This window comes from Rhamphochromis sp. 'chilingali' (assembly GCF_963969265.1).
Source record: "Rhamphochromis sp. 'chilingali' genome assembly, chromosome: 7".
NCBI classification, from domain to species: Eukaryota; Metazoa; Chordata; class Actinopteri; order Cichliformes; family Cichlidae; genus Rhamphochromis; species Rhamphochromis sp. 'chilingali'.
In genome coordinates, this window is record NC_137934.1 from 9274166 (window position 1) to 9294007 (window position 19842).

A 19842-nucleotide genomic window follows, 5' to 3' on the forward strand; every position below is an offset into this window, starting at 1 on the left:
AGTAAATGAATGAATCAATGACATTTCAAAGATCACATTGTGTAAAATACATTTCTTTTCTTAATCAGTGAAAAATCCCCTTTTTAAAATGTCAGATTTTTGCATTTCTCAGTTGTTGAAGTGATTCTACACCAATTAATGTATTAACACTGTATCTTTTTCTTTCTTTTTTGGCATTTTTACTCTTCTCTCCTGTCAGGAGATAGCCAATCCTCCCCTGTTAGCGCTCATTATTTCTGAAACTGATGCTCTGCTGGATTTATGTGCTGAAGAAGACATGACTGGATGCTTGGAAACATTTTGTTAAAACCCATTTTCATGCTTCCTCTGCAGTCTGGCGAGTTGGTGAATAGTTGGTGCTTAGTTGGCTGCGCTGACTCACAGGGAGACAAAGACAAAAGTCCTGAGCTTTGTTGGGAGAACAAAGAAGACTGGAGTCTATTGGAAAACTTTGATGTAGTAGAGGTTTGTGTCGAATCTACAGAATCTTTTCTGGATTTGTTCCCAACAAGATATCCAGTTGTTTTGTCATTCTCTTACTCACTTTCCTCTCTATCTCTTTTGACCTTTGCAGCTCATATTGATTCAAAATAGGAGAAACAGATGTAAGTTTGAAATGGAAGCTCCTCTTTTGGTAGCAGCTCCCTTTTTGCTTCACTCCCTTGATGTCGTGTGTTCTGCTGAGTCATTTACTCTTGTGCCACAGTCGATGCAGCTTAGGAAACCACTGGCAGAGCTGAATTCCTTGCTGTGAAGCACAAGCAACAACTGATTTTCATTTCCTTTGAAAAACTAAAACACAAATCTAATCTTGTCCCTCGCTATCAGATTAGCAATTAAAATCGCAAACAATAGTGAGCCTGCTTTCACTGTTCTCTGCGCCACCCTGCAGCAAACTGGCCTAGCCTTTTCAAAGATTTTTAAATGTCACAGTCAAAGAAGTTGAAAAAGACCATTACCAGTGACATTTTATTGTGAATGTGTATGAGTGTATGGGTGTGTGTGTGGTACAAACATGCATACATTAAGAGCAAATAGCATTTTCTCCCATGCAAATACAAGAACTTGGGCCGTTTCAGATCAGTGCCTGTTCATCACATGTTTTTAGTCCAATTTATTTTTAGTGCCGTGTTCTCTGTTGACCCCAGTTTCACCTGTTGTGGTTCATTTCATAAGATTAGCATATATCCAATCGGTGCCCTTTTAGAAAAACAAAAAAATAACGCCATGGGATATGTTTTATGCTTCTGTGCATTCCCCAACACTACAGATTTCTCTCACTTGGTGCCGCTCGTTTCCATTCCACAATCTGAGTTGAAAACTCTAAATGCTTTCTAGAACAGCTGCCATTTCCTAAGCTATGCCTTTGAGTCAGTAAAGCTATAATGTCCTTTCCTGACCCGTCTCCCAATGTCATAAACCTGAAGTTTGATTTGAGGATGTGATACTATCCCACAGGCACTGGGAGGAATTACAGGGCCCTTTAACAAGATGTGACTCTGGACACATTAAAAAACTCTATCAATCTCAGACTTTATGGGTCCCCCCTTCTGGAGCTCAGGGCTGCCTGACTCATTACCTCTATTCTTCTCCCTCCATTTTTTTTATGTGTTGCCTTCAACCAATTGGAGCCCATTAGGTAACATCCTGCTTAGACTTTCATTGGTGCACAGTATAAAAGCAGTAGAAAATTAACTTTAAACATAAAATTTGGTTTTTACTCTGACATAGATTGAATAACAAACTGCAAGTGTGATAAAAAAAAAAATGCTGCCAATGTATACTGTGGTCGGGGCAGTAGTTTGAAACCATGTTATTGCATTTCTTTGCTGTGGATAAAAGCAAATCCTAATGCATTCCTAGGCCAGATTGGATATGTAATCCCTTCAGCATGTTCCGGTTCTGCCTAAAAGGTCTCTTCCCAGTTAAACGTGCCCAGAATATCTCCAGAGGGAGGTGTTTAAGCCATCCCAATCTGCTACTGTACCACCTCAATTTGGCTTCTTTTAATGCAAAGAAGCCACAGTCTTGCTCCCTTCTTCCCTCATAAGGAAGATGCCCAGACTCTCCCTGAGGATGAGCCAAGATATCCCTGAAGAAAAATAATTCTGACGTATCCAAGGTTTCCTTCTCTTGGTCACTACCTAACACTCAAGACTGACTTTAAGGATTGAAACCAGAGTGACAGGTAATTTGAAAGCCTCGCCCTCAGGCTCAGCTCACTTTTAACTGTGACAGTCTGGAAATACACCAAAATGAGTTTGCTAACTGGCCACATGCTTCGTCCTACTCTGACTCCAGAGCAAGATCAAAAATATTTGAGAATATGCAAGTCAAAGAGAGATCAGAGCCTCCTTCATTGCTTTTGTTCTTTCTGGTTTATTGCCATTACAATCCAATGGACGGGCAGCTGGTAGTTGAGAATAAGATGAAGATTTGGGTTCAAAAATGCCCATTCACAGCATTAACCCTGCAACTGACAAAAAGGCATCACTTGACAATAGAGGTGGGGAAAATGGCTCAAAATTGTATTATGATGTTTCAAGCAACATTTATGATAATGATGTATCTGTATAGTGTAGAAAAAAATACTGAAACTTTACTGATGCTTGCAGGCAGCAGCATTTATAAATGAAGGGCATGTTCTAGCCTTGTTTCCTAATGGGCTACTGTCATTGATGACTCACTTCCTAATTTGAAGTGTCTATTGAAACAAGGTGCCACCAGTGGCATTATAGTCAAATGTAAGCAAGGAAGTAGACTAGGTAGTGTTTTCCCTGGAAATTGTTAGTAAAAATATAACACAACTGCTTAAAACATTTGTTTAACAATAAAACTGAAAGATATTTTCCACATGGGCTCTTGTATCTTGAGTTGAGCTTTTTAAGCAGATGTTGAAAGCCAACCTTTACCACCATGTAAACACATCAGTAATTTCCATTCACCATTTGCTCTTCCTGTCATGTGCAGCACAACTACTGAGTGATCCAGTAATGCTTGGCTGAGTCACCAGCTGCTAGTATCTTGTCCATTGTAGCTTGGTCGTACTCAGTGGTGTTCTTTTGCCTCAAGTGGCAAAACACATGTCCTGTTTCCACCACCACCACCACCCAGTTTTCCTGCATATTTAGTAAGGCGCAGTGCTTTGCCTGAAGTTGCTCAAGTATTTTCTTTTTTAAGGTGTTAACTTGTCATTAGATGCTGACACATGACTCTTGCTTTCAGACATGCCTGGGCTTCTCTTCTTGTTATGCACTTGAGGAACGTAAATGCGTTTATATAGCACTGACATTTTTTATCACATAAAAATAAAAAGTGATACTTAGCCTGCAGTTGCTGTATGGGTAACAAGTTGGGCTGCCACAAACGATTATTTTCATAGTTGACTAGTCACCGATTATTTCTTCGATTAGTCGACTAATCAGATCATGCATCCATTGGACATAAAACGTACAGCTTATTGCACCAGCATGCATCTGCTCTTATATAACTATCATTAGCTTAGAGCTTTAAGTGTTTAAGGTATGTGCTAACTAAAAATAAAGACAAGATGATAGTTTAGTAAACTTTTAATGAAATTTGCAGATTGTCTCAGTGGAGTTTAATAAACTCAGCTGTCTGCTCTTTGCTCCCTAAAATATAACAGGACACTGGAGTAAATTCTCTACCATCTCACACTTCTGTTTTTTTTTTTTTGCATAGATATCTCTGCACTAGCTGCATTATACTTAGAGACTGATCTATTTTCTTCCGCTTATCCAATTCGGGGTAATGTTGGGGATTTAGTCTGTCCTGGCTGTCATGTGGCAAAATGTAGAATACAGGTAGATCATATGTCCAGTCTTTTGCAGAGCAAACACACTTATGGACAATTTAGAAGCAGCTGTTAACCTAACCAGTCTTCAGACTGTGGGAGGAAGCTAGAGTATCTGGAGATGATGCACGCAGGCACAGGGAGAACATGTGAGCTGAAAATAGAAACAGCCCAGCTAACCAGTGGACTCACACCCAGGCCCTTCTTGCCATGAGGCAACAGTCTTAAGGACCACATCGTTGTGCCACCCTAGTGCAAAAATATACACCCAAAATGTCAAATTCTTCAATTAAATTATAATTTAACACCCATACTTCTACTTCCAACATAAAAACTGTCAGCCCAGTATGTTTATAGTCACTAGATCAGTACAGCAATTTATTTTACTGTGACAGTAGGCAGCAGCTTGGTCACTCCTCTGCACTTAGCGAGTGTTGTCATGAACCTCTGCCAATCATAGCGAGGATTTACAGTATATCCAGTAATAAGCCAACTGACCCCGAGGAAAATATGTCAAACCCCAGTAATAAAACTGTAAACCACCAATCATTATGAGAGAGAGAAAAGAGGAGGAAAAAAACAACAACAGCAATATTGGGTCACATCAGCTGTGAATCAACTTATGGATTTAAAGGAAGAGGCCAAGAACTATGGGGAAGGTTATAAATCTTGCGAATGAAAATAGATGACATGGATGCGGATATGAATGGTTAGGCCGTGTGCGAGTGGGGAGCTGTGAACAGGGAAACGGAACAATCCTTGGATGTCATCGAGTCTGCTACAAGTCATCAGTTCCCCACATGAATCACTTTAACAAATGACAGGAGTGTACGCACATGTGTGTACGTGAATGTACGTGCTGTTTCGGAGAATACAAGGAGAAATGAAAGCTGCATTGAAGATTATAAGCGTCGCTTTCATGCCGTCCCCCTTTCCTTACAGTTTGACTTGCTCCATCTGTACACTCAGTAACTATCTGTCAAATACAAGACGTCTTGTGTTATGACAAGGAAAAATTTAGAGACTCATAGAATATATTGGGTGTAGGTCTGTGGTGGGCATGACATGTGTGTATTTACATCTGAAGGATCTCAATTAAACTCAAATTAATTCGCTGCCTGCCATCAGTCTGATTAGTTTAACTTTGAGATGAACTTTACTTTGGAAAAGTAAGCTCCTTGCGAGCAGATAAAAGCGAATTTAAAGATAAGGACGATCCTGCCTGTCTGAGAGATTACCACTTAAGACTTGTCGTAATTTGTAGTGAGTTTGCAATCAATGTTAACTTGCTCCTTTGTTGAAATAATTAGGTGGCTCTTTGTAAGTTTGACCTCCAAAGATGTCTGAACCCTGTAAAGGTCCCCACCAACTCTCTCTTTTTATTTTATCGGTCTGAAAAAAATCCCTGAGGACTCCTTAATTGCTGAAATTACCAGTGGAAAAACTGACAGAGCTGACAGTATGCTTGTAATCACTACATCACCACTGCTCTTTTGAGACTTCTGAAAACTTCTTGTTCTTTTTTCACATCGCATGCAAATGTTTGCTGCTCCTTAGGCCCGAGGATGCGTATGTGAGTTTTTATTTAAACTTTCATTCACAGCAAGAGAAAGAGAATGAATCAGTGGAAAGATGGAGGCAGACAGATAGGTGTCAGAATTACAGCAGGCAATAATAAAGACAAATTGACCATATCTCTGATGCCTCGTGCATCCCTCCACATTTTCCATAACTATAATGTGTGCAACTGCAAATATTTTGTTTACTTTCAAAAATAAGTGATTAATCATTCTTGTTCATTCATATTATCCGGTGTTTGTTTGTACTTGGACCATCTTACCGCTTTGCATTATTTATGTCCAGGACTTGCCATAGCTACTTCTGGTCTGGATCTCCACACTGACATCAAATTGATTAATATTTTCTTGGATTCCCATATTTAATAAAACATATTGTATCATATGATATGTTTTATTAGCAACACATAAAATCTAGATACGCTCAAACGCTAAGGTGTTCATCAGTTTTTTACTCAAGATGGCGGCGCGCACGGGTGCAGCGGCTCTTAGCTCTCCAGTTTGGTGCTCGTTTTTACTTTTAATGTGGATATTTTTGAATGTTTGCAACGCCGCCATCTCTTACAGTCGCCAGAACCTAATTGACCTAGGTTTTAAATATAGTTTGTCTGTTTCTGGCGACTATCAGCGAACACACAACATCCTGGTGGAGATAGCGAGACCGCCAGGGTCACCGTGGATGGTCTGCCCGCCCAGCAAGCGTAGAAGGCGACGGAGGGAAAGAAAGCAGAAGAGGGGATGCCGGTCGGGCTCAGACGCTAGGCTACGCAAACATCCACACCGGCCAGCACTTCCGAGCCTTTTCCTATCGAACGCCAGATCCATCACCCACAAACTTGACGAATTGGAGCTACAGATAGCCAACACAAGCTTTGCACGTAACTGCAGCATTATTCTTATTACGGTGACGTGGCTTCACCCGCTGAATCCCGACGCTGCAGTCGAGTTAGCAGGCCGCACGCTACACCGGCATGACAGAAACAGCAACTCAGGTAAAAGCAGAGGAGGGGGGCTATGTGTTTACGTGCATAACGAGTGGTGTTGTAACAGCAGGATCATTCACACGCACTGTTCTCCTGATTTGGAGGTTCTGGCAGTCTCGTGCAGACCTTTTTACATCCCGAGGGAGTTTACAGTAGTTACTGTGATAGCTGTTTATATACCGCCGGATGCTAACGTTAGCACGGCTCTCAGCCTCTTGCTCAACACCATAAACAAACAACAGCTTGCCCACCCCGATGGGGTTTTTATTGTCGCCGGCGACTTTAACAAAGCGTGCCTAAAGACTGTGCTTCCTAAATTTGTCCAGTTTGTGGACTTTGCTACGAGAGGAGAACACACTTTGGACCATGTCTATTCAAACATCAGGCATGCTTTCAGAGCGACACCCCTCCCCCACCTGGCTGGATCTGACCACCTCTGCATGTCCCTCACCCCCACCTACACCCCCCTGCTGAGAAAAACAAAGCCCCAGACAAAGACAATAAAAACCTGGCCTGAAGGAGCCCTTTCTCAACTGCAGGACTGCTTCTCAACAACTGTATGGGATTTATTCTCCAGCCACAACCTCCAGGAGTACACGGACACTGTACTCTCGTACATCAGGAACTGTGTTGACAATGTCACCGTCAACAAAAGGGTCAGGGTGTTTCCAAATCAAAAACCCTGGATGAATAGCGAAGTGCAATCCCTCCTAAAAAGCCGCAACACTGCCTTCAAGTCAGGGGACAGGGCTGCGTATAGGGCGGCCAGGGCAGACCTGAGTAGAGGCATCAGGAAAGCTAAGGCTGCCTATAGGAGGAGGATTGAAGATCACTTTGCTGACAACGACCCGAGAAAAATGTGGCAGGGGATCAATCACATTACCAACTACAGAAGCAATAACCAGGCAACATCTAGGACTGATGCCTCACTGGCTGAGGATCTAAACCGTTTCTTCGCCCGCTTTGAGACGACCAAGCCCTCAGCTGCCACACCACTTCCACCCGCCCCCAGCACTGGCACACTAACACTTAGGGAGCACCAAGTGAGGTGTGTTCTAAGGTCAGTGAATGCCAGGAAGGCGGCAGGTCCTGATGGAATACATGGAAAGGTTCTCAGAGCATGTGCTGACGAACTGACCGGAGTCTTCACTAAAATCTTCAACCTTTCCTTGTCATCAAACACCGTCCCGCCCTGCCTCAAAACCTCCACCATCATCCCCATCGCCAAGAAGACAGCTGTGGCCAGCCCAAATGACTACAGGCCTGTTGCACTTACGCCTGTAGTGATGAAGTGCTTTGAGAGACTGGTCTGTCAGCACATCAGGGCCGGTCTGCCTCCCACTCTGGACCCCCACCAATTTGCCTACAGGACAAATCGTTCCACCGAGGACGCTATCACCATAGCGCTCCACACTGCGCTGAGTCACCTGGAGCACCGAGGAAGCTATGTGAGAATGCTCTTTCTGGACTTCAGCTCAGCATTCAATCATATCATCCCGGAGATCCTGGTCCAGAAACTGTCTCACCTGGGACTCTCCACCCCCATCTGCCTCTGGATCAAGGACTTCCTGACAAATAGACCACAGTCTGTCAGACTCGGCCCCCACCGGTCCAGCACCATCACACTCAGCACCGGGTCTCCACAAGGATGTGTTTTGAGTCCCCTCCTGTTTACGCTCTACACATCCGACTGCTCCCCTACCCATCTCTCAAACACCATCATAAAGTTCGCAGATGACACCACAGTGGTTGGACTCATCTCAAGGGGGGATGAGTCGGACTACAGAGATGAGGTCAACAGACTGACTGAGTGGTGTTCAGTTAACAACCTCCAACTGAACACCACGAAAACTAAAGAACTTATCTTGGACTTCAGGAAGGGCAGAGCAGCCCGGCCCCACTTTACATTCACGGGAGCTGTGTGGAGAGGGTACACTCCATGAGGTTTCTGGGCGTGCAGATATCTGATGACCTCTCCTGGACTGCAAATACTACAGCGGTGGTTAAAAAGGCCCAGCAGCGTCTCCACTTTCTGAGAGTGCTCAGGAGGAACAACCTGGAGGAGAGGCTGCTGGTGACATTTTACAGAGCCACCATAGAGAGCATCCTAACGTACGGCATAACAACATGGTATGCAGGGTGCTCAGCTGCAGACAGGAAAGTACTGCAGAGGGTCATCAACACAGCCCAGAAGATCACTGGCTGCTCTCTGCCCAGCCTGGAGGTCACTGCAAACTCTCGGTACCTCAGCAGAGCTGGCAATATCATCAAGGACCACTCTCACCCCAGCAACCAACTGTTTGAACTATTACTGTCAGGCCGACGGTACAGGTCACATAAAACCAGGACAAACAGATTCAGGGATAGCTTCTTTCCCAGAGCTATCACCGTAGTAAATAAGCACAAAAACAATTGAACCTATTCCATACCGTCACTGTCATTATATTATGCTGCTATTCATACTGTCATTATATTAATGCTGCTATCCTGTATATATTGTACATACTATTGTTTGAGTACTTACGATTGTTTTTTTTTGTACTTTTTATATTTTACATTTATATTTATTATTGAAACTTGCACCAAGGGAGTGGCACTCCAATTTCGTTGTACTCTGTACAATGACAATAAAGGCTATTCTATTCTATTCTTCTATTCAGTGGTTTTTAACCTTGTTGGAGGTACCGAACCCCACCAGTTTCATATGCGCAGTCACTGAACCCCTCTTTAGTGAAAAATAAAATATGATTTTTTTCAAATTCAAGACATAGATATGTTTTTTACTGGTGCACAAAATGAGCCATGCATGTCACGGCGGAAGGTCTGCTGAACCCCTGAGATCGACTCACTGAACCCCTATGGCTCGATCGAACCCAGGTTAAGAACCACTGGTGTACATATAAAGAAATACACACTCACTGTGTATTTCAGTCACACCTTGCTACTACCAGACTGGACCCCCTTTTGCCTTAATGATTCATGGCAATGATTCAACAAGGTGCTCAGAACAGAGATTTTCAGTCTGATGACGGTGGAGACCATTTGTGTACAGTGAACTTACCATCATGTTCAAGAAACATTTGAACTGATTTGAGTTTCGTGACTTGGTGCTTTATGCTGTTGGAATCAGCCATCAGAAGACTGGTACACTGTGCTCTTAAAGGGATGGACAATAATACTCAAGTAAGCAGTATTTTTTTTTAAGTGATTCTCAATTGGCACTTAAGTGTCCAAAGCGAGCTATGAAAATATGCTCTACATGATTAAAATGTCATCAGCCTGAACCATTTGTTATCAGGCCTGATGGACCCATGCTTTGAATTTTGCAGTAGAAATCCAGACAACAGACCGGCTGTATGAACTATAGCCTCAGTCTCTTATTCTTAGCTGACAGGACTGGCAACTCAAGCTTCAATGTGCTGTGCTTTCAGAAATACCTTTCTGCATGCTTTAGTTGTAATAAGTGGTTTTTTGAATTACTGTAATGTTCCTGTGGGCCTGAATCAGTCTGGCAATTCTTCTCTTAACTCTGGCATCAACAAGGCTCACTGGTGATTTTCTCTTTTTTTTGGACCATTTTGTGTAACTCCTCAACATGGTTATGTGGGAAAACCCCAGCACATCAGCAGTTTCTGAAATATTTAAACCAGCCAACAACAAAAACATGTCTAAATCACTTAAGTCGTCTTTTATCCCTACTCTGAACTTCAGCAGGTAAACCTAAAGATTACCTAAATGGATCAAACTGTCGCCATGTGAGTGGCTGATTAGATATTTGCCTCAATACACAGCTGCACAGGTATACCTAATGAAGTGGCCATCATCTCAGTGCACATTTTCTACTGCCACAACATTTATTATAACACGAGATGGATAATTTCAGGTACTGTAGCATTTATATAGAGTATATAATCAGACTTGAGAGCTGAAGGTTGTTTGTTTAATTTCCTGGAGTGTCTTTTTTAAAACTACATGAAGAAAGGAAAACGTTCCTTTTCCCGGAATAGGCATCACACACAGCCTTGAGAAAGGCACCCAGAGTAGTAGTCTGTGTTTAACAGCAGAAGTGCAGTGCAAGCTGTGAATGGGCAAAAAGAAGTGACGCCGTTTTGTTGAAAAGGCTGGATGCATTGCCCATCCCTGGATAATAATTCCGTGTCTAAAATGCTGTAGAAACGTCTGTCTGCTGCTGTTTTAAAGTCAGTGTCCTGAGACAACGTACGGATCAGTAGGCATGTGTTTGCGCTCTGAGGAGAGGAGCTCTCCATGGTGCTACTGCTGCACACACTGCTGCCCCTTGTAAAAATACTCAGTGCTCCACAGTCAGTTGAGAGTTATTGCTCCACAGCCCCTCTTGCAGTTTAGGCTGAAAGCATTCCCTGGTGCTGACAGCCTTGGTGCTCCCCACTAACATTTGACTCACACACCGTTGCTCTAGTGCCTTGGAAAGCAACTTATTATTTTACCTTACATAGTCCTATAAAACCTGTTTCTGAACTCATCTGAGGGCAGAAATAACCCAGGCAGAGGCCACAGCAGTGAGTTTAAAAGTCTGGCTATGAGATTTGGGAGTTTGTAAAGGCAGCAAGATGGATTTAGATTTAGAGCACAGAAGTGATGGAACTGCTTCCTGCTATAGCCATATCGTATTACTTAAAATAATCCCTAGCCATAATGTTAAGAATTGATTCAACGGGCATAGGAGACATGAAGCATTTACATGTAGTTTCAGTTCCCTCAGTGTCTCACAGTGGATCCAACATTCATACGCTTCCTAAACTCTAACGCTTTCTGGAGTCAGTAAAAGGCATGTAATGACCTGGAGTAGTTCATCTTAGTGAGACAGCTGAAAACATGCGTCTACATTATGTAATTTCTCCACAACTTGAACATTTCCTAAGCTTGAACATTATGCATCACTTTGGAGGCAGGATGCTGGGGAATAACACAGTAAATGAGATTATTAATACATGACGAGTTACGCAAAGCAGGCAATGCACAGGGAACGCAAAAAAATGTACAAGAATGTACTAAGAACTGCAGCTTTAAAATTACTCCCAACATCTACCGCGCATGCTCCCTGGTGTCAGTAATGACCACCAGGAGCGCCAGCGATCCTATCCATTTGAAGAATGAAATATATGTATAGTGTATTTTAGAAACATGCATCAAATAAGTTGCTACATTGTTTGAAGGAATTCTACCCCGTATTGATATCTGGTTTAGTGTTAATATCAGTGATTAAAGTGTAAGACATGCATTTATCTTGTGTCATTAAAATGCAGCATTATGTGTAATACAGCTATATGTAATGCATTTAACTCCTTGTATCAGTTCCATTGATTATCAAAGTGACAATTTGTGTGTTCCCCCCTTCATTTTAAGTTGGTCAGCTAGTTCTGTCTGTCAGTAGATGCAACAAAAGTGGCTCAGATGTGATTGTGGTTACTGTTATCTTTTATTGTAACTCTTGTTATCGTAATAAATACCAGAAAATATTGTGATAGGATTTTGAATCCATATTGCCGAGTTCTAATCTTCTATTTCATTTTAACATTTTTAGGGGTACAATTAATAATTATATTGTTGAACAGTTTAGAATTGATTAAAGCAAAAGTGAAAGCTTTCATGTATTGTCAAAATTGAAAAGCTTCTAGTTTTGTGTTCATATATTTGTTGATCTGACTCAGAAGAGTCAGTGCCTAACCAATCATTAACCTCACTGAATGTCACTAATGTGAGTTGTCAAACATTGTTTAATTACTCATCGCTAATCACTCATCTGTTAATATTTTTGACTTTGGTTTGGGAAGAGGTGGAAAAGAACCAAAATCTTGTCTCACATTGAGTTCTTATCTCCACCAGAATATCAGCATTGATGTTCGACGGGAATGCGTTCTAAAAACTGTGTCTACTTAAATAAAAAGCCAGATGACCTGTTCAAGGAATTCTTGGTAAGTTAGAAAAGGGGAAAGATCAGTTTGTTTGTTTGTTTGTTTTAATTTGGGATAGTAAATTGAAGGTGGGCTCATTTGTTCATATGTATCTATATGCAATTAGCTTTCCCCCCCTTTGTTTTCATTTTAAGGATGTGGATCTTAGTGCAAGAAGAGAAACGGAGCAGCTGACTTTAGGAGTCTGTGTTGTCAGACATGAAGGAGCAGACTCTGCAGATACACCTGAGGACATTGGTGTCATCATAGAAGGATACACTGTGCTGAAAGCTCTTAGTGATGTGGCAAAGGGGTGTGCCCTCCTGCTTGGACTAATCTACAGTCTAAATCTGAGGTACCCAAAGCACCTGAAATACATATTTGAATTTCTTCAGAAGGTGCTGATGGAGTTGGATGGGAACAACCTATCCATGAAGGTGCAAGTTCTGAAAAACAAACTTCTTGAGTGAAACAGCCTGCACTGAACTATAGAGGACACTGAACTGGTTACAAGATTCTCAAACCCATCTCCTTGCACTTTATAAACTGTTCAGTTTGAATTCCGCAAGAACTTCTGCAAGGCCTCATACTTTTTGGCATGCTTTGTTCATGTTGAACTTTTACCACCATCCAGCTACATTGAACAAGACTGCTCCTAAGTTTGGACTTCATTTTAAGTTTTGAAAAAAAAAAAAAAAAAAGTTTTTTAAATATGGACAAAAATGCCACTAAAATCATTTCTACTTGTTGTTTATAGGACTGTATTGTGAGTTTTCCATTGTACCCGAAGCAAGTTTAAATTAAGTCATGTTAATGTTAAAAATGTTGGAATCACAACACTTTCCAGTTTTAATAACTTGATTTTAACATTCTGTATTATGTCTTCCTGAACTTAATATGCACTTGCATATATGTGAAGATATTTTTGTTTAGGAAAAAGGTTTTGATCTAGAATTTTGAACAGCTCAAAGTTTGCTTCAGCACATTTTACACCAAGTGTTATTAAAGTTGAGTTAACTGAATAAAATTGTGTTTGATTTATTCAATTTACTTTAAATAGAGTAAGTAATTTAATCCTATAGTTTCAGTAGAGCTCGTTTAGGGTTAGTCAATTTATCAGATGTACTTAAAATTTGTTGTTCAAATTAAATGTGTCATACATTTTAGATTTCACTAACCCAGTTGTGTGGAACCGGTTGACATAACTGGGTGGAGTAAATGCAACATCTTATTTTATAGAGTAAGTAGGGCTTGTTTTGGTTAAGTAGATTTTATTTAGTGTTGTCAATTTAAGTCAACATGTTAGTTAGATCAACACTATGATATTTAGTTAATACAACACCATTCTTGTGATTTGCATTTAATTAGCCAAAGCTTGAAGGATGTACTTAAAATTTGTTGTTCAAATTAAGTGTATCATACATTTTATATTTCACTAACCCAGTTATGTGGAACCGGTTGACATAACTGGGTGGAGTAAATGCAACATTTTATTTCTTAGAGTGTACAGTGGGGCAAAAAAGTATTTAGTCAGCCACCGATTGTGCAAGTTCCCCCACTTAAAATGATGACAGAGGTCAGTAATTTGCGCCAGAGGTACACTTCAACTGTGAGAGACAGAATGTGAAAAAAAAAATCCATGAATTCACATGGTAGGATTTGTAAAGAATTTATTCGTAAATTAGGGTGGAAAATAAGTATTTGGTCACCTCAAACAAGGAAAATCTCTGGCTCTCACAGACCTGTAACGTCTTCTGTAAGAAGCTTTTCTGTCCCCCACTCGTTACCTGTATGAATGGCACCTGTTTGAACTCATCATCTGTATAAAAGACACCTGTCCACAGCCTCAAACAGTCAGACTCCAAACTCCGCCATGGCCAAGACCAAAGAGCTTTCGAAGGACACCAGGAAAAGTATTGTAGACCTGCACCAGACTGGGAAGAGTGAATCTACAATAGGCAAGCAGCTTGGTGTGAAAAAATCAACTGTGGGAGCAATCATCAGAAAATGGAAGACATACAAGACCACTGATAATCTCCCTCGATCTGGGGCTCCACGCAAGATCTCATCCCGTGGGGTCAAAATGATCATGAGAACGGTGAGCAAAGATCCCAGAACCACACGGGGGGACCTGGTGAATGACCTGCAGAGAGCTGGGACCAAAGTAACAAAGGTCAACATCAGTAACACACTACAACGGCAGGGAATCAAATCCCGCAGTGCCAGACGTGTTCCGCTGCTGAAGCCAGTGCATGTCCAGGCCCGTCTGAAGTTTGCCAGAGAGCACATGGATGATACAGCAGAGGATTGGGAGAATGTCATGTGGTCAGATGAAACCAAAGTAGAACTTTTTGGTATAAACTCAACTCGTCGTGTTTGGAGGAAGAAGAATACTGAGTTGCATCCCAAGAACACCATACCTACTGTGAAGCATGGGGGTGGAAACATCATGCTATGGGGCTGTTTTTCTGCCAAGGGGACAGGACGACTGATCCGTGTTAAGGACAGAATGAATGGGGCCATGTATCGTGAGATTTTGAGCCAAAACCTCCTTCCATCAGTGAGAACTTTGAAGATGAAACGAGGCTGGGTCTTCCAACATGACAATGATCCAAAACACACGGCCTGGGCAACAAAGGAGTGGCTCCGTAAGAAGCATTTGAAAGTCCTGGAGTGGCCTAGCCAGTCTCCAGACCTCAACCCCATAGAAAATCTGTGGCGGGAGTTGAAAGTCCGTGTTGCTCGGCGACAGCCCCAAAACATCACTGCTCTCGAGAAGATCTGCATGGAGGAATGGGCCAAAATACCAGCTACTGTGTGTGCAAACCTGGTAAAGACCTATAGTAAACATTTGACCTCTGTTATTGCCAACAAAGGTTATGTTACAAAGTATTGAGTTGTATTTTTGTTATTGACCAAATACTTATTTTCCACCCTGATTTACGAATAAATTCTTTACAAATCCTACCATGTGGATTCATGGATTGTTTTTTCACATTCTGTCTCTCACAGTTGAAAGTGTACCTCTGGTGCAAATTACTGACCTCTGTCATCATTTTAAGTGGGGGAACTTGCACAATTGGTGGCTGACTAAATACTTTTTTTTTGCCCCACTGTAAAAGCTGTGCTTATGCAACTACTGACTATTATTTGTCCTTGTCTTTATGGATATTGTCAAAAGATATGCAAAGAGAGAGAGAGAAACATATCTAAAGACAACAAAATAATAATTATTTAGATTTTGAATAAAATAAGTTGCTTTTATTTGCCCAGTTTAATTAAAGAAATGGTTAGGTAATAGTGTTTGTTCAGCAAACATGTCTTGTAAAGACATCTTAAACTCTGGGGAGCTGTGTATTTTACTGACATTTTATAGACAAACATATTGGAACATGAATAGGGAGCAAGCCAAAATTTCAAAATAAAACATTCATCTGTCTGCAGCTTGTCACTCGCTGTTCTTAGTTCCTCTTAATAATCATGGCCCAAAGCATGTGCCTGTCCTAGTGCTTGGGTTACTGTATTTCCTACATAGAGCTCAGTAGGCCCAGAATAGCTGTTTAGGGACAAAATTATGTGGAAAAAGCGGCATCTTTTTAATAATCTTTGTTTTTTTTTTTTGTTTTGTTTTTTTTTTTTTTTCTAAATGACATCAGAAACAGCAGTATGCGACATTACGTGATGGCAGAGCTTCAGTTCATCCTTTGTCATTTTTTTTTTTTTTTTTTTTTTTTTTTTTTTTTAATAAATAGGACAGGGGGAATGAATGAGAGAAAGAGGGGGAGAGAAAGAAAGAAAACCAAAGGGGAGAAGAGACGGTGAGAAGGGGGGGGAAGAGAGAGAAAAAAAAAAAAAAAAAAAAGAACTCCTGGGTCACCTGTATGGAGAAAAAAAAAAACCAAACAAACAAAAAAAACAAACAGAGGAGACAGCAAACAACAAAGAGCAACATAATAATAGAGAAAACAAAGCACCATCACAATAAACTAGCTAGTCATAGATATCAATATTTACTAAATAATAAACGATATTGTGCAGCACGCAAGATAGACAGCGCACAGTGTGCTTTGAGGCAGCAGCCAAGAAAGCTTTAGTCCGCGTCTGTGAATACCCATGTGTGCATACCTGTGTGGATCAGCATGCTTGCATTCCAAAGGTTTCTCCATGTAATGATCTGCTAGGGAGTGTGGGGGGGCCACAGCCCCGTCCTCCAGGGTGTGAAGCGGGTATGGAGGAGATCAAAACTCCAGACATCCAGAGGCCCCCAGAACACAAGAGACCATGGAAGACCAACAGAGGGGCAGCCGCGCCACTGTTCCAGTAAGAGCTGAGGAGAGTCCCAGATGAGGGCTCGCCCAGCAGCCGCGGAGCAGAAGTCAGGGGGAGTTGCAGTGACGCACCCGTGAGCTCCGCCGGCCCCCAGCTGTGCCTGAGTGACCGAGCCCCAGGCCGAGAGGCCGGGGGCACCCCACCTCCAAAGGGGCCTGAGCGAGCCCCAGGCCCCAGGCCCCAGGCCCCAGGCCCCGACAAGCGGCCGCCAAGGAGTGAGCCGGTGTGTACCCGGACGCCCACCCCCAGACACAAAGAACCACCAACACACTGACACCTGAGGGAGTCCGCCACCGGCAGGGGAAGTGGTGGTGGGTGGAGATAGGCCTCCAAACCTTGGAGGGCCTGAGGTGTCCCCAGAGAGGTGGCGTCTGATACCCAACCTGACATATAGACACAGACATACAGGCACACACAGACACAAACATCCATTCCCACCCTCATGCTCTCATATGCACTCACTCCACACTCAACCAACATGGAGACAGACATAAAGAGACGCTGTACACACAATCACACTCCCCAAGCGTACTCTACAAACCGGGTCTAGGTATCCTTGCCCCTGGAGGGGGGAATTGCACCCAGACCCAGGTGGTGTTACCCTTTTCCCTGCGGTGGGGAGAGGCAGACCACCCCGACTCCGCAGCAGCAGGAGGGCCCCCACCCCAGACCGCAGTCGGACGGCCAACTCCTCCTACTAGCCCTCCCGCTCCAGCAGGCCGCAGAGAATGGGGGTGGGAGAAGACTCCAAACCTCCCTCCACCCGCTCATTGTAGTGTTGATGCATATGTGTTCTAAGGTGCAATTAAAACCCAGGAGGGCATGGAGCTACCTGCCAAGGAGCAGCAGGTAAGCGCATAGTCCCTCCTGCTAGCCCTCAATGACTAAGTGTATTTAAAATTGAGAGGTGGGCAACGACGTCAGGGGTGAGGTATACACCCTGATGGTGATTTGGACTCCGTGATTGTGCCCACCCCCAAGATCCTATATGTATGTGTAATGAGAGTGTGAATAATGTGAATGTCTAAGTTGTGGGATAAAATTGAGGCAGAGGCAGCCAGAAGGGGACGGGGGGGGGGGGGGGGGGGTAGCCTCCTCTGCACCCTGGTGACATACCCCCACTCCAAGGCCCTGCATGTGTGGGTGGTTGTGGAGGAGCGGGAAGAGGGAGGCAGCTGGAGATGGGGAGGGAAGGAAGGGAGGGGCAGGTAACCCCTCCCTGGGGCCAGCTCCCCCGCTGACCCCAGTAGGCACTCCCACCCTCCGCGACCCGCCAGGGAAGGGGGGCCCAGGCCCATCCAGACCGGGGCCCAGTGCAGTAGCGCCCCCCGGCTCCACAGAGCCCTGGACAGTCCACCCAACCCCACCACAGAGAAAACTGCACCCACCCCACCATCCACACATCTTCCAGACTACATAAGACGGTAAACGCCCAGGCTGAGATCTTCCTCCACCTCTCCTGTATCTCCCCCTCCTGCAGAGAGTTCCTGAAGAGAAGAAAGCTCCTGCAAGATGTGACCATCCCCCCCACCAGTTGAAGAGCCCCCCAGGCGGCTCGACGCACCGGCGGCACCCTGCTCCAGGGCCGGGCCCCCATGCACCCACCCGCCCACAACCCCGGCAACACACCAACCAGGACCCAAGCCCCCGAGGCCCGGCCCGGGCCCCAGCCCAGAGACGGAGCGCCCCCAGAACGTCACGCCCATCCCGGACCCACCCAGGGGCAGCCAGGTTGCCAGGTCAGTAACCCACGTCCGTCAGCACAGACCCTCCCCTAGCCCCGCTGCACGCAGCCGCGAGGAAACAGTCACCTGAGAGCCAACAGAGCCCCCAACCGGACGTGACCGCTACCCCGGGTTGAGCCCCCCAAGGAAGATGCCTCCGGGGAACCCCCCGACGCCCTAAGCCTGTCCCTACCCCCTCACCAATCACAACAGTGAAGGCGGGACCAAACTATGACCCCCCACCCCCACTAGGTGATGGAGCTGATAAAAGGGGCCCAGAGCAATTGATCTAATGTGGTGGCAGAGGCTGTGTCAAGACTAATGTAATCTAATAGATAATTTCTATATTGGTTAGAATTAAGATTATTTTTATTTTTCCAGTTCATGAGGACTGTTTTCTTGGCTATGCATAGGGCAGTGAAGATCATATGGGCTATATTCTTTTCTGAAGTGACATTATCTAAGCTGCCCAGTAGACACACTAAGGGGGAAGTTGGAATGTTACATTTCAGACACTTTGATAAGTCTTCACATATCTCGCGCCAAAACTTTTGCACTGGTGGACAGAACCAAAGAGCGTGGATGTAATTGTCTGGTGTATTGCCTTGACAGTGTGAGCAGTTGTTGGAAGATGTAAAGCCCATCTTGAACATCCGATGACCTGTATAGTGCACTCTATGAAGTATTTTGTATTGTATTAATTGCAGACTGGGATTTTTAATTAATTTAAAAGTTTTTAAGCAAATCTGAGACCAGAAGTTTTGGTCTAGGTTGACTGATAAATCTGCTTCCCACTTTGCAGTAGGAAGGGATATTGATTCATCTAATTTAGAAAGTGTTCTGTATATTTTAGATAATAATTTGGGGGATTTAAGAGTAAGAAAATGTGCCGCACTTAGTGGTGTTTGTAATTCAACTTGACTGAGGTTAAATTTCTTTTTTACTATGGATTTAATTTGTTGATATTCTAAAAACCTTGTCTTGTTGATCCCATATTGTTCAACTAGTCTGTCAAATGGAATAAATTCTGTTCCCTCTAATATATGTTCTAAGTATTTAATTCCTTTAATATGATTAATTTCCCATTCTGGGAAATTAATCATATTATTGTTTTGTAATATGTCAGGGTTATTCCAGATAGGTGTACGTTTGCATGGGATTAATGAAGACTCCGTTATTTTTAAAAACTCCCACCATGCTGTTAGAGAAAAGCTGATGTTGATACTTTTAAAGCATTCATGTCTTTTGATGTTTGAGCTAATAAATGGTAGGTCTGAAATCTCTAGATCCTTGCATAGTGCCTGTTCAACATCTAGCCAGGGCTCAACTAAGAAGGTATGTTTTAACCATTCTGAGATGAACTGAAGCCTGTTGGCTAAGAAGTATTGGTGAAAATTAGGCAGATCTAATCCTCCTCTATCCTTGGTTCTTTGTAGCGTTTTTAAGCTAATACGCGGGGGTTTATCTTTCCAAAGGAATTTG

The 19842-nt window shown here is 43.2% G+C and overlaps 2 long non-coding RNA genes across 2 annotated transcripts; one reads left to right on the forward strand and one right to left on the reverse strand.

The window, feature by feature from the left end:
• The first annotated feature begins 337 nt into the window (after nucleotides 1-337).
• LOC308399500 lies at nucleotides 338-13292 on the forward strand. The gene is made up of 3 exons (XR_013972184.1): nucleotides 338-465; nucleotides 12240-12328; nucleotides 12463-13292. It is a non-coding gene; the product is annotated as an uncharacterized lncRNA (long non-coding RNA).
• Nucleotides 13293-15989: 2697 nt separating this feature from the next.
• On the reverse strand, nucleotides 15990-16812 carry LOC308400115. Its single transcript, XR_013972315.1, has 2 exons — nucleotides 16433-16812; nucleotides 15990-16184 (listed from the first exon to the last, which is right to left on the reverse strand). It is a non-coding gene; the product is annotated as an uncharacterized lncRNA (long non-coding RNA).
• Between the last annotated feature and the right edge of the window lie 3030 nt (nucleotides 16813-19842).